At 47.4% G+C, this 12,240-nt stretch overlaps 1 non-coding gene across 1 annotated transcript; it reads left to right on the top strand.

Moving 5' to 3' along the window:
* Window positions 1-319: 319 nt before the first annotated feature.
* On the top strand, window positions 320-426 carry LOC116271410. The gene has a single exon (XR_004179965.1). It is a non-coding gene; the product is annotated as a U6 spliceosomal RNA (small nuclear RNA).
* The last annotated feature ends 11,814 nt before the right edge of the window (window positions 427-12,240 follow it).

Genomic DNA, 12,240 nt, shown 5'->3' with positions numbered 1-12,240 from the left:
TGATAGATACATACAGTGCCATTGTAAGGAATAAATCAGTGTGGTAAATTCTTACAGTTTTATGGTTCTGTTTGCTTTTTTTAGTTCAATAGTTTTTGGGGTATGGGTAGTTTTTGGTTACATGGATGAATTCTTTACTGGTGAATTCTGAGATTTTATTATACCTGTCATCCAAGCAGTATACACTATACCCAGTATGTAGTCTTTTATCTCTCACCCAACTCCCAATCTCAGCCCACCTCAAGTCCCCAAAGTTCATTATATCACTCCATATGTTTTTGCATCCTCATAACTTAGCTTCCACTTAAAAGTAAAAACAGTGCTTGCTTTGGTAGCATATATACTAATATTGGAATGATACAGAGAAGATTAGCATGGCGCCTGTGCAAGAATGATACTCAAATTCGTGAAGCATTTCATATTTTTTTGGCTGGGTATGGTGGCTCATGCCTGAAATCCCAGCAGTTTGGGAGGCCAAGGTGGGTGGATTGCTTGAGGTCAGGGTTTCAAGACCAGCTTAAACAACATGGTGAAACCCTGTCTCTACTAAAAATATAAAAATCAGCCTAGCCTGATGGCGCACACCTGTAATCCCAGCTACTTGGCAGACTGAGGCAGGAGAATTGCTTGAAGCCGGGAGGCAGAGGTTGCAGTGAGATTGCCCCACTGCACTCCAGCCCAGGTGACAGAGTGAGACTCTATCTCAAAAAAAAAAACAAAAAACAAAAAACAAAACAGTGAGAATGTACAGTATTTAGTTTTCCATTCCTGCTACTTCACTTAGAGTAATGGCCTCCAGATCCATCCAAGTTGCTGCAAAAGACATTGTTTTGTTCGTTTTTATAACTGAGTATTCCATGGTATATATATACCACATTTTCTTTATTTACTCCTTGGTCAATGGGCATGTAGGTCGGTTTCATATCTTTGCAATTGCAAATTGTGCTGTTATAAACATGAATGCATGTGTCTTTTTCAAATGACTTTTTTTCCTTTGTGTAGATACCTAGTAGTGGGATTGCTGGATCAAATGGTAGGTCTACTTTTAGTTCTTTGAGGCATACTATTTTACAAAGTATTTGTTCTAATTTACATTGCCATCAGCAGTGTAAACATGTTCCCTTTTCACCACATCCATGCCAATATATATTGTTTTTTGACTCTAATTACGGCCATTCTTGCAGAAATAAGGTGGAATCTCATTGTGGTTTTAATTTGCATTTGTATGGTTCCATTTTGAATACAAGTTACACTTTCCTGTACCAGAAGCAGGGCTTAATTCCAATTTGCAGTTCTCCACCTCCTCCCAGTTCCTCAGTGTCATCCATGCAGATGTCTGCCCTATCCCGGTGACCACCTCCCCATGGGATAGCTAGATACAATCTTCCTGACTCACTCCAGTAAACCTCACAGACTGCAAGTGCTGTGCAGGTATGCCGCAGTGACCACCTTTCAGTCACAGCCCAACCCGTGCCTGCTTGCTTTAAACCAGGGCTGTTCAACCTTTTGGCTTCTCTGGGCCACATGAGAAGAGGAGTCATCTTGGGCCACACATAAAATACACTAATGCTAATGAAAGCTGATAAGCTTAAAAAAAACACAAAAAAAATGCAAAAAAAATCTCATAGTGTCTTAAGAAAGTTTATGAATTTGTGTTGGGCCACATTCAAAGCCATCCTAGGCCACATGCAGCCCGTGGACCGTGAGTTGGACAAGCTTGTTTTAAAGCCACCAGTGGGAACTCCCCACAGGAAACCTGCTGTGGTGATGCTCTGGACCTGAGTAAAGGCTTTAGTCCTGCAGATCCTTCTCTCTCTTGCTCCCCATCCACTGGATGAGCTCCCAGCTGCCTCTGAACATCCCATCAACCCTGTGGTCACCACTCTTCTCCTTGAATCTGTGAGTAAGAAAGCACTGCTGTGATTTCCTGTGTTTTGTTGCACTGCTGCCTCTGTGTCACCTGACCCACACACTTGAGCCTGACTCTCCTCCTGGTCAGGGCTCTCCTCCCAGAGAGTGGCTGTGTTGGTAAGAACAAACTGGACACAGGTCAGACACGAGCAAAAGGGTGCCTGCCAGTACAAATAAGTCTCCTGGGAGAGGGACACCTGGTAACCAGTTGGACACAGGCTTCAGGTTGTCTACCAGAGAAAGAAGAATCCCATGAAAGGCACTGTCCAAATGCCCACTTCCCCTGGAGCCCCATCAGGACAGGTCTAGAGTTTATACATCCTCGCCTGAGAGAGACTTCAAGACCAAGTCAGAGCAAAATCCCAACAATGAGATAACGTGAAATACTCAGGACAAGGCAAAAAGGCTAGGGGAGGGGGAGAATGAAAAAGACCTTGTTTCCTAACTGCTAATTTACTGAGACAAGAAGGTGAACAGGAGACAGCAAGTCACTCAGAAGTAGTCATGGAAATAAATATATATATCACTTATTTTTATATTTATTTTTATGTATAATAAAAATAAATAAAAGATATATATTATATAATTATCATTTATTTTATATAGCACTTTATTATATATCTTATTTATTTTATATATACTAAAAATAAATAAAAGATATATATTACATAATATTACATAATATATATCTTTTATTTTATTTATAAAAAAGATATATAACAATATATAATTACATAAAAGCTATATATCATTAAATTATATATTATATATTTATATATATTAATATATTATAAATATATATATTGGGTTTTTATATAATATGTATTATAGATAATACATATATATTATATACGTTGAGTCTGTTGTTTTTTTTTTGAGACAGAGTCTTGCTGTCTCCCAGGCTGGAGTGCAGTGGCACGATCTTGATTCACTGCAAGCTCCGCTTCCCAGGTTCACACCATTCTCCTGCCTCAGCCTCCCGAGTAGCTGGGACTGCAGGGGCCCACCGCCACGCCTGGCTAATTTTTTATATTTTTAGTGGAGACAGGATTTCACCGTGTTAGCCAGGATGGTCTCAATCTCCTGACCTTGTGATCCGTCCGCCTTGGCCTCCCAAAGTGCTGGGATTACAGGCATGAGTCACCGCGCCTGGTGTATTTTTATATATTATATATAATGTATATATTTTTTATTTTTATTATATATATAAATAACTGATATATATATTTACCTCCATGACTACTTCTAAGTGATTTGCCATCTCCTATTGATATATGTTAAATATTATATATATAAAATATAAAGATACATATATTAAAATATAAATATATTTTATTTGGTTTTTGAGACAGGGTGTTTCACTCTGTTGCCCCAGCTGGAGTGCAGTGGTACAATCTTGGCTCACTGTAGCTTTGACCTCCCAGGTTCAAGCAAGACTTTCACCCCCCAAGTAGCTGGAATTACAGATGTGTGCCACCATGCCCGGCTAATTTTTGTATTTTTTTGTAGAGATGGGGTTTCATCATGTTGGCCAGGCTGATCTTGAACTCCTGAGCTCAAGCAATCCACCTGCCTTGGACTCCTGATTTTCTGGGATGACAGGTGTGCTTGGCCTCTTTTCTTTCTTTTTTTTTTTTTTTTTTTGATGGAGTCTCAGTCTGTCACCCAGACTAGAGTGCTGTGGACCTCGGCTCACTGCAAGCTCCGCCTCCCGGGTTCACACCATTCTCCTGCCTCAGCCTCCTGAGTAGCTGGGACTACGGGTGCCTGCCACCACGCCCAGCTAATTTTTTTGCATTTTTATTAGAGACGGGGTTTCACCGAATTAGCCAGGATAGTCTCGATCTCCTGGCCTGTGATCCGCCCACCTCAGCCTCCCAAAGTGCTAGGATTACAGGCGTGAGCCACTGCGCCCGGCAGCCTCTTTTAAAAAAATCACAATATGTGATCATATTCCCAATAGAAAATTATAAATACAGCACTTAAAAAAAATCAAAAGTCTCATTTTAGCACCACTCACTCCCAACTCAGTCTTTCCATGGCAGGCCAGGTCTCACTAACACAGGCCTCCATAACAACTGTTTCAGCACTGAAAGGCTAGAATGTAACAAAAGCCCATCAAGAGTTTTGCCTAGGCCTTTCCTGGGCCTTATAAAGCATGACAAAATAACGAAGGAATTCTTAATGGGACCTGTTTAGGATTAAACAAGTTTTATTGGGAGGTCTGAAAAAACTCCCCAGGCCTTCAAAAAGAAGTTTACTGGGGGTCCTATTAGAGCAGAGGGAGAGACGAGAAGGAAAACGAAACAAGAGAGTGGCTCAAACACTTGAGACAGGTTTATTGAGAGTAAACCTGAGAAGGGCTTCTGGCTAGCAGGATCAAGGGCAAACTTCTCTTACAGCATGAGGAGTTTAAAAAGGGCCCAGTGGGGGAAGTGTGCTCTGGGTGTGGTCCTACTGGGGAAGGGTTAGGGGAGTGCTGGCTGGTTGGAGACTGCTGGGGACTTTGATATGCTTGGTTAGGGTTGTTATGCTCTGTAGAAGATATAGGTGGGGCTGACTTTTGCGGTTTGGTCAGGTGGCAATGGACAGTTCTGAGAAATGGAAACTTGATACTTTAAGGTGGTGGAGTCTTGTTAAGATGGTGGTACTCTTGTCCTATCAAGACTAAGGAAATCCCCAAACCTCCATGATTTAGCAGGAGACAAGATAAGGGTAATCACCCCAGCACCTGGAGCCATTTAGATTAAGTAAATTTACAGAGGAAGGTCTTCAGGATTGAGATCTTAGTTACAGACTAAAAGAAGTTAACCCGGTGTGGTGGCTCCAGCCTGTAATCCCAGCACTTTGGGAGGCTGAGGTGTGTGCATCACCTGAGGTCAGGAGTTCGAGACCAGCCTGACCAACATGGTGAAACCCTGTCTCTACTAAAAATACAAAAATTAGCTGGGCGTGGGGGCACGTACCTGTAATCCCAGCTACTTGGGTGGCTGAGGCAAGGAGAATCACTTGAACCCAGGAGGCAGAGGTTGCAGTGAGCCAAGATAGTGCTACCATACTCCAGCCTGGACAACAGAACAAGACTCCATCTCAAAAAAAGAAAAAAAAGTTAATCACTTATATCTTTAGATAAATACACACTTACATGTAGACATACTGAAAGGAATGAGGCACATCCCCCATATATGTCCCAACTTCCTGAGCCCAGCACAATCACATTCCTCCATATTTCTTTCAAACTTCAGAAAAACATCACCTGGGAGATCTCCGATAAGGAATGCTCAATGTATAATGTTAACCAATTGTAATGCCGTAACCGAGAGAATTACCTTGTTCCCTGTAACTTTACATATCCTATTTACATCGGGCTATAAAGGGCAAGCACTCGCATTGTTCGAGGCCCTCTTGTATGCTGTGGAATGGAGGGACCAAGTTCGAATTTGTAGTAAAGATCCTTGCCGCTTGACTTTGACTCTGGACTCTGGTGGTCTTCTTTGGGGAACAAACGGTCTGGGCATAACATCTGGGGGCTCGTCCGGGATTCCCCAAGCCCACCAGACCCCTGGTCAACGGATCTACTAGGATCGATCTACTGATAGGTGAGCCGGCTCGTCTCCGTTTGTCTGTGTCTGTTCTGAATCTGAATCTGTGACTCGCGAGGTCTGAAACTGGAGCTGGCGCCGTCCTGGCAGACGCGCTATAGGACAGCCAGCGGAGACCGGTGGCAGACGTCCCCTGGCTCTCGTCTGATCTAAATTGCGATCTGGGCTGCCGGAGAGCGATCGCGGTCCGAGCAGCTAACTCTGACCGGGGCTACCGGTGCGCGCTTGCGGTCTGGGCTGCCGGAGCGCGATCGCGGTCCGAGCAGCTAACTCTGACCCGGGCTACCGTGCACGCTTGTGGTCTGGGCTGCCGGAGCTGCTTGCAGTCTGTGCTCCTGGAGCACGCTTGCGGTCTGGGCTGCCGGAGCCGCTTGCAACCGGTGCTGCCGGAGCACAGTTGTAATCCGAGCAGCTGACTCTGACCCGGACTGCCGGAGCGCACTTGCGACTAGATATTATTAATAAGCCAGATTTCCTTTACAGGGATTCTAACCCATATTCCTTTACAGGAAGAGACTACAAATTAGTACAGCATGGGTAATACCCAGAGCACTCCCCTATCTCTCCTTACAAGTAATTTCAAAGATGTAAGAGCAAGGGGCCATAATCTTAGTTTGGAAATCAGGAGGGGAAGGCTCATTACCCTATGCCGCTCCGAATGGCCTGCCTTTGATGTGGGGTGGCCACCTGAAGGGACGTTCCGACTTGCTGTCATCACTAGAGTAAAGTCCAAGATTTTCCTACCTGGGCGCGCGGGCCACTTTGATCAAATCCCATATATCCTCATATGGCAGGACCTTGTTGAGAACCCGCCTCCTTGGCTGTCACCTTTCCATTTAGCCCCTGAACCTTGTAAGGCACTGGTTGCTCGGCCGCTAAAATCCAAGCAACCAACTGCCCCCCCCATCCTGTTCTACCTGATAGCGGGGACCCACTGTTCACAGAACCCCCTCCGTACCCCTCCGGGCCCCAGGCCCCAGCCCCCCGGGCTGAGCTAAGGGAAGGAGCAGGCAGACAGGAGGCGGCTGACGCACCCGGACCCACCCCCCAAGCTGAGCCACGGGAGGAAGCAGGCGGACGGGAGGCGGCCGGCACACACGGACCCGCTGAGAGTGAAAGTAACTCTGAAGGGCCGGCGGGGCGGACGCGAGGGCGCACTTCACAGGCTAGCCCCCCCCCAGCCACCTGACTCCACAGTGGCTCTACCCCTTTGGGAAATAGGACCCCCAGATGACACAGGAATCCCCAGGCTCCAGTACTGGCCATTCTCCACCAGTGATCTGTATAACTGGAAGACCCAGAGTGCTCGGTTTTCAGACAACCCCAAAGATTTAATGGCTTTACTGGATAGTGTCATGTTCACCCACCAGCCCACTTGGGATGATTGTCAGCAGCTCCTCCGAATCTTGTTCACAACGGAGGAGCAAGAGAGAATACAGGTAGAAGCTAGAAAGCTGGTCCCGGGGGACGACGGTCAACCGACTGCCAACCCCAACCTCATAAATGCGACTTTTCCTCTGACCGGGCCGGCGTGGGACTACAACACGGCAGAAGGTAGGGGACGGCTACGCCTTTATCGCCAGACTCTAATGGCGGGTCTCCGGGCAGCTGCTCGCAAGCCCACTAATTTGGCTAAAGTATACTCTGTTCTGCAGGGAAAGACAGAGAGCGCAGCTACCTACTTAGAAAGATTAATGGAAGCTTTCAGACAGTATACTCCCGTAGACCCAGAGGCTCCAGGAAGTTAGGCAGCTGTTGTAATGTCTTTCGTAAATCAGGCAGCCCCAGACATTAAAAGGAAACTCCAGAAATTAGAAGACTTAGAGGGAAAGCGGATTCAGGACCTCCTTCAGATAGCCCAGCAGGTTTATAATAACAGAGATACCCCAGAGGAAAAGCAAATAAAGGCCACTGAAAAAATGACCAAGGTCCTGGCAGCAGTAGTACAGAAAGAGCATCTACAGCCAGAGAACACCCAACCTAGGCGGCCTCCCAGGTATAATAATCTGAGCAAAGACCAATGTGCCTACTGTAAGGAAGCTGGCCATTGGGTAAGAGACTGCCCCAAAAAGAAACAACAAGGACAGGGACCCCCTAGGTCTACACCCGTACTAGTCACTCAAGACGAAGACTAGGGAAGACGGGGTTCGGACCCCCTCCCCGAACCTAGGGTAACTTTGCAAGTGGAGGGGTCCCCAGTCCAGTTCTTGGTTGATACAGGAGCACAGCACTCAGTCCTAGTTAAAACTAATGGAAAATTATCCTCCAAGTCCTCGTGGGTACAAGGAGCCACAGGAGTTAAGAAATACCCATGGACAACACAAAGAACAGTAAACCTCGGAGCCAGGAATGTAACCCATTCTTTCCTGGTCATCCCTGAGAGCCCCTGTCCCCTGTTAGGGAGAGACCTGCTAACTAAAATAGGAGCACAGATCCATTTCCTCCCTGAGGGGCCCGTCATGTCCGTCCTGACTATAACCCTAGAAGATGAGTACCGGCTCCACCAGGAGCAAGCGGCCCCTGACCAGGACATAGCAACCTGGCTCCAGCAATATCCAGAAGCTTGGGCGGAAACGGGGGGCTTAGGACTAGCAAAACACCGGCCTGCCTTGTTTGTCGAACTTAAGCCTGGGACAGACCCTGTGTGGGTACGCCAATACCCGATGCCCCTAGAGGCCAAGAAAGGAATTGCCCCGCATATTCGCCGGCTCCTTGACCAAGGGGTCCTTCGCCCATGTCACTCGCCCTGGAATACTCCATTGTTGCCAGTACGAAAACCTAATAGTGGAGAATACAGACCTGTACAAGACTTAAGAGAAATCAATAAGAGGGTTGTGGACATACACCCAACTGTGCCTAACCCGTATACCCTCCTGAGTACCCTAAACCCTAAACATCAATGGTACACTGTTTTAGATTTGAAAGACGCTTTCTTCAGTTTGCCTTTAGCCCCTCAGAGCCAAAAGCTCTTCGCCTTCGAGTGGAATGACCCTGGAAGGGGCATAAGTGGCCAACTGACATGGACCAGGCTGCCGCAGGGATTCAAAAACTCTCCTACCCTGTTCGATGAGGCCCTCCATGAAGACCTGGGTGAGTACCGACGTAAACACCCTGAAATAACTTTACTACAGTATGTTGATGACCTCCTGATTGCTGCTGAGACCCAAGAAGCTTGTATTCAAGGGACCAAAAGTCTCTTACAAGCTCTAGGAAATCTAGGCTACCGAGCCTCGGCAAAGAAAGCTCAAATCTGTAAATCAGAAGTAACATATCTGGGGTACCTGCTAAAAGGAGGGCAGCACTGGTTAACAGACGCTCAGAAGCAGACTGTTCTGCAGATCCCCAGGCCACAATCCACGCGACAAGTGAGGGAATTCCTGGGGTCGGCGGGATTTTGTAGACTATGGATACCTGGGTTCGCAGAACTGGCTAAACCCTTGTATCAGGCAACATGGGGGCAGCAGCCATTTAATTGGACAGACGAAGCCGAGTCGGCTTTCCAACAGATTAAAACCGCCCTACTCTCCGCGCCTGCACTGGGACTACCTGATGTCACCAAGCCCTTCCACTTATACGTGGATGAGAGTAAGGGTGTCGCCAAGGCGGTAATAACTCAGAACTTAGGCCCCTGGCGGAGGCTGGTTGCCTACCTGTCAAAGAAGTTAGACCCAGTGGCTGCCGGGTGGCCCCCTTGTCTCCGAACAATTGCGGCCACGGCTCTGATGGTACAAGATGCTGATAAACTTGTCATAGGTCAAGAATTGCGGGTCGTTACCCCACATGCCATCGAAGGTGTACTCAAACAGCCACCTAGTCGATGGATAAGTAACGCCCGGCTCACCCACTACCAAGGACTACTACTAAATCCTATCAGAATAACCTTCCTGCCCCCAACGACCTTAAATCCTGCCTCGCTGCTGCCCAACCCGGACCTGGACGCGCCACTCCATGATTGCACCGAGATACGGAGTTCGAGAGAACCTGCAGGACCGCCCACTCCCTGACGCTGACCTTGTCTGGTTCACTGATGGGAGCAGCTTCATGCATCAAGGCCAGAGGTACGCTGGAGCGGCAGTGACTTCAGAGACTGAGGTAATCTGGGCGGAACCCCTGCCCCCGGGGACATCGGCCCAGAAGGCCAAACTGATAGCGCTCACCTAAGCTCTTATCTTAGGGGCAGGGAAAAAGCTGACAGTATATACAGACAGCCGATATGCTTTTGCTACGGCGCACATACATGGGGCCATTTACAGGGAGCGAGGGTTACTAACGGCTGAAGGAAAAGAGATAAAAAACAAGCAAGAGATCCTAGCCCTGTTAACAGCGCTATGGAAGCCAGAAAAGTTAGCCATTGTGCATTGCCCAGGGCATCAGAAACCAACCACTCCAACTGCTCAAGGCAACTTTCTGGCAGACCAAACTGCAAGAAATGTGGCAAAGGCTCCCAGCCGACTCCTTGCACTCCAGCTCCCTGACCCGGGCCCCCGGGACTTGCCATATTCCCCTGATTATTCAGAACAAGATCTCCAGTGGATTGACAAACTTCCCCTGAAACAGATCCAGAAGGGGTGGTGGACTGATACTAATGACCAAACCCACCCTGGACAACCTCATAAGCCCGGGAAATTATTGGCCAGTGCTGATTGCCCCTCCTCAGGGTGCAATAGCCCAATCTTACTAAATTTTACTGGCTTTCAAATAGCCAAACCAGTGACACCAATAATATGTTTTGAGTTTGATCAGACTGAATACAATTGTAAACACTATTGGTGGCACCAAAATGCCGGCTGTCCTTATAACTATTGTAACATCCATAGGTCCCGTTACTGGGGAGAGGAAGAACAGTTAGACCCTAAGTGGCCCTTCCATCGTAGACGGGATGGAGACTTTTCATATACATGGATAGTTAGAGACCCCTGGAACTCCCACTGGACCATGCCTCAACATGGGGCTGTATACTACTCCCCCTCCTCCACATGGCCTAGCAGTCACCTCTATCTGTGGCGAGGCCTAGTGCAAGTACTGCCCCTGGTCCATGGGGATATCCAACAACAGGAAAACAGACTAACACAAGACTTATGTCCTTTCTCCTGGTTAAAATTATTACAAGAAGGACTAGAGCTTGCTAACCTTACAGGACTTCACAGCCTGTCTGGCTGCTTTCTGTGTGCCACCCTAGGGGGTCCACCGCTAACCACTGTCCCTCTGCCATGGGGATCCTCTACCTCTGCCCAAGCTAACAACCTCCGAAACCTCTCATATGCCCCTATCCTAAACGTACCACTATACCTAAACCCCAGTCAGGAAAAGTTTCCCTACTGCTTCTCAGGAACCAATTCCAGCCTCTGCAGCATCACTGCAGTGCCCCCTAATATCACCCTAAGGGCTCTGCCGGGCATATTCTTCTGGTGTAATGGGACATTATCTAAGGACCTATCTAGTCCCTCTGTTAGCAACCTACTGTGTCTTCCTGTCACATTGGTTCCCCGGTTGACTCTACTAACTGCTGGCGAGTTCCTAGGGTACACCGGTAACTGGACTAGTACTGCTATTCACCCAGTCCCTAGACCGAGACCTGCACAAGCCATATTTCTCCCCCTCATTGCAGGAATCTCCCTCACCGCATCCCTCATTGTGGCCGGGACGGCGGGGGGAGCCCTAGGTCACACCCTCATAGAAAGCAACAAGTTGTACCAACAATTTGCCGTTGCTATGGAGGAGTCAGCTGAGTCCCTTGCATCCCTTCAGCAGCAGCTCACGTCCCTAGCTCAGGTAACCTTGCAGAACCGGAGGGCCCTAGACCTACTCACTGCTGAAAAAGGTGGTACATGTATGTTTCTAAAAGAAGACTGTTGTTTCTACATAAATGAATCAGGGCTTGTAGAAGACCGGGTCCAACAGTTACGCAAGCTAAGCACTGAAGTAAAAACACGGCAGTTTGCTTCAGCTGCAGACCAATGGTGGAATTCCTCTATGTTTTCTCTGTTAGCCCCCTTCCTTGGACCCCTGCTAAGTCTACTATTTCTGCTAACCGTAGGACCTTGTGTTGTTAACAGAATTTTGCAGTTTGTCAGAGAAAGGTTTGACACCGTTCAGCTCATGGTCCTCAGAGCCCAATACCAACCTGTAGACGCTGAAACAGAGTCAGACTTCTAAGACCCAAGATTGGCTCTAGAGTTACCTGAAAAGAAGGGGGGAATGAAAGGAATGAGGCACATCCCCCATATATCTCCCAACTTCCTGAGCCCAGCACAAACACATTCCTCCATATTTCTTTCAAACTTCAGAAAAACATCACCTGGGAGATCTCCGATAAGGAATGCTAAATGTAGAATGTTAACCAATTGTAATGCTGTAACCGAGAGAATTACCTTGTTCCCTGTAACTTTGCATATCCTGTTTACATCGGGCTATAAAAAGCAAGCACTCGCATTGTTCGAGGCCCTCTTGTATGCTGTGGAATGGAGGGACCAAGTTCGAACTTGCAGTAAAGATCCTTGCCGCTTGGCTTTGACTCTGGACTCTGGTGGTCTTTGGGGAACAAACGGTCTGGGCATAACAATACAGCTTAGAAGGTATATAAACTCTGGAAAACTTTCTAATTTTGAGTTAGTCTGGTGATATTTTCCAGGCCTTCTCCCTGTAACCAGTTACCCAAATAAAAATTCCCTTCTTTCCCAGTTCATCCGCATCTTGTTATTGGGCCACAAGAATAAGCAGCCCGACC

Source organism: Papio anubis, chromosome 18, assembly GCF_008728515.1.
Source record: "Papio anubis isolate 15944 chromosome 18, Panubis1.0, whole genome shotgun sequence".
NCBI lineage: Eukaryota > Metazoa > Chordata > Mammalia > Primates > Cercopithecidae > Papio > Papio anubis.
The sequence above is the reverse complement of the archived record's forward strand: the minus strand, read 5'-3'. Positions and strand labels throughout refer to the sequence as shown.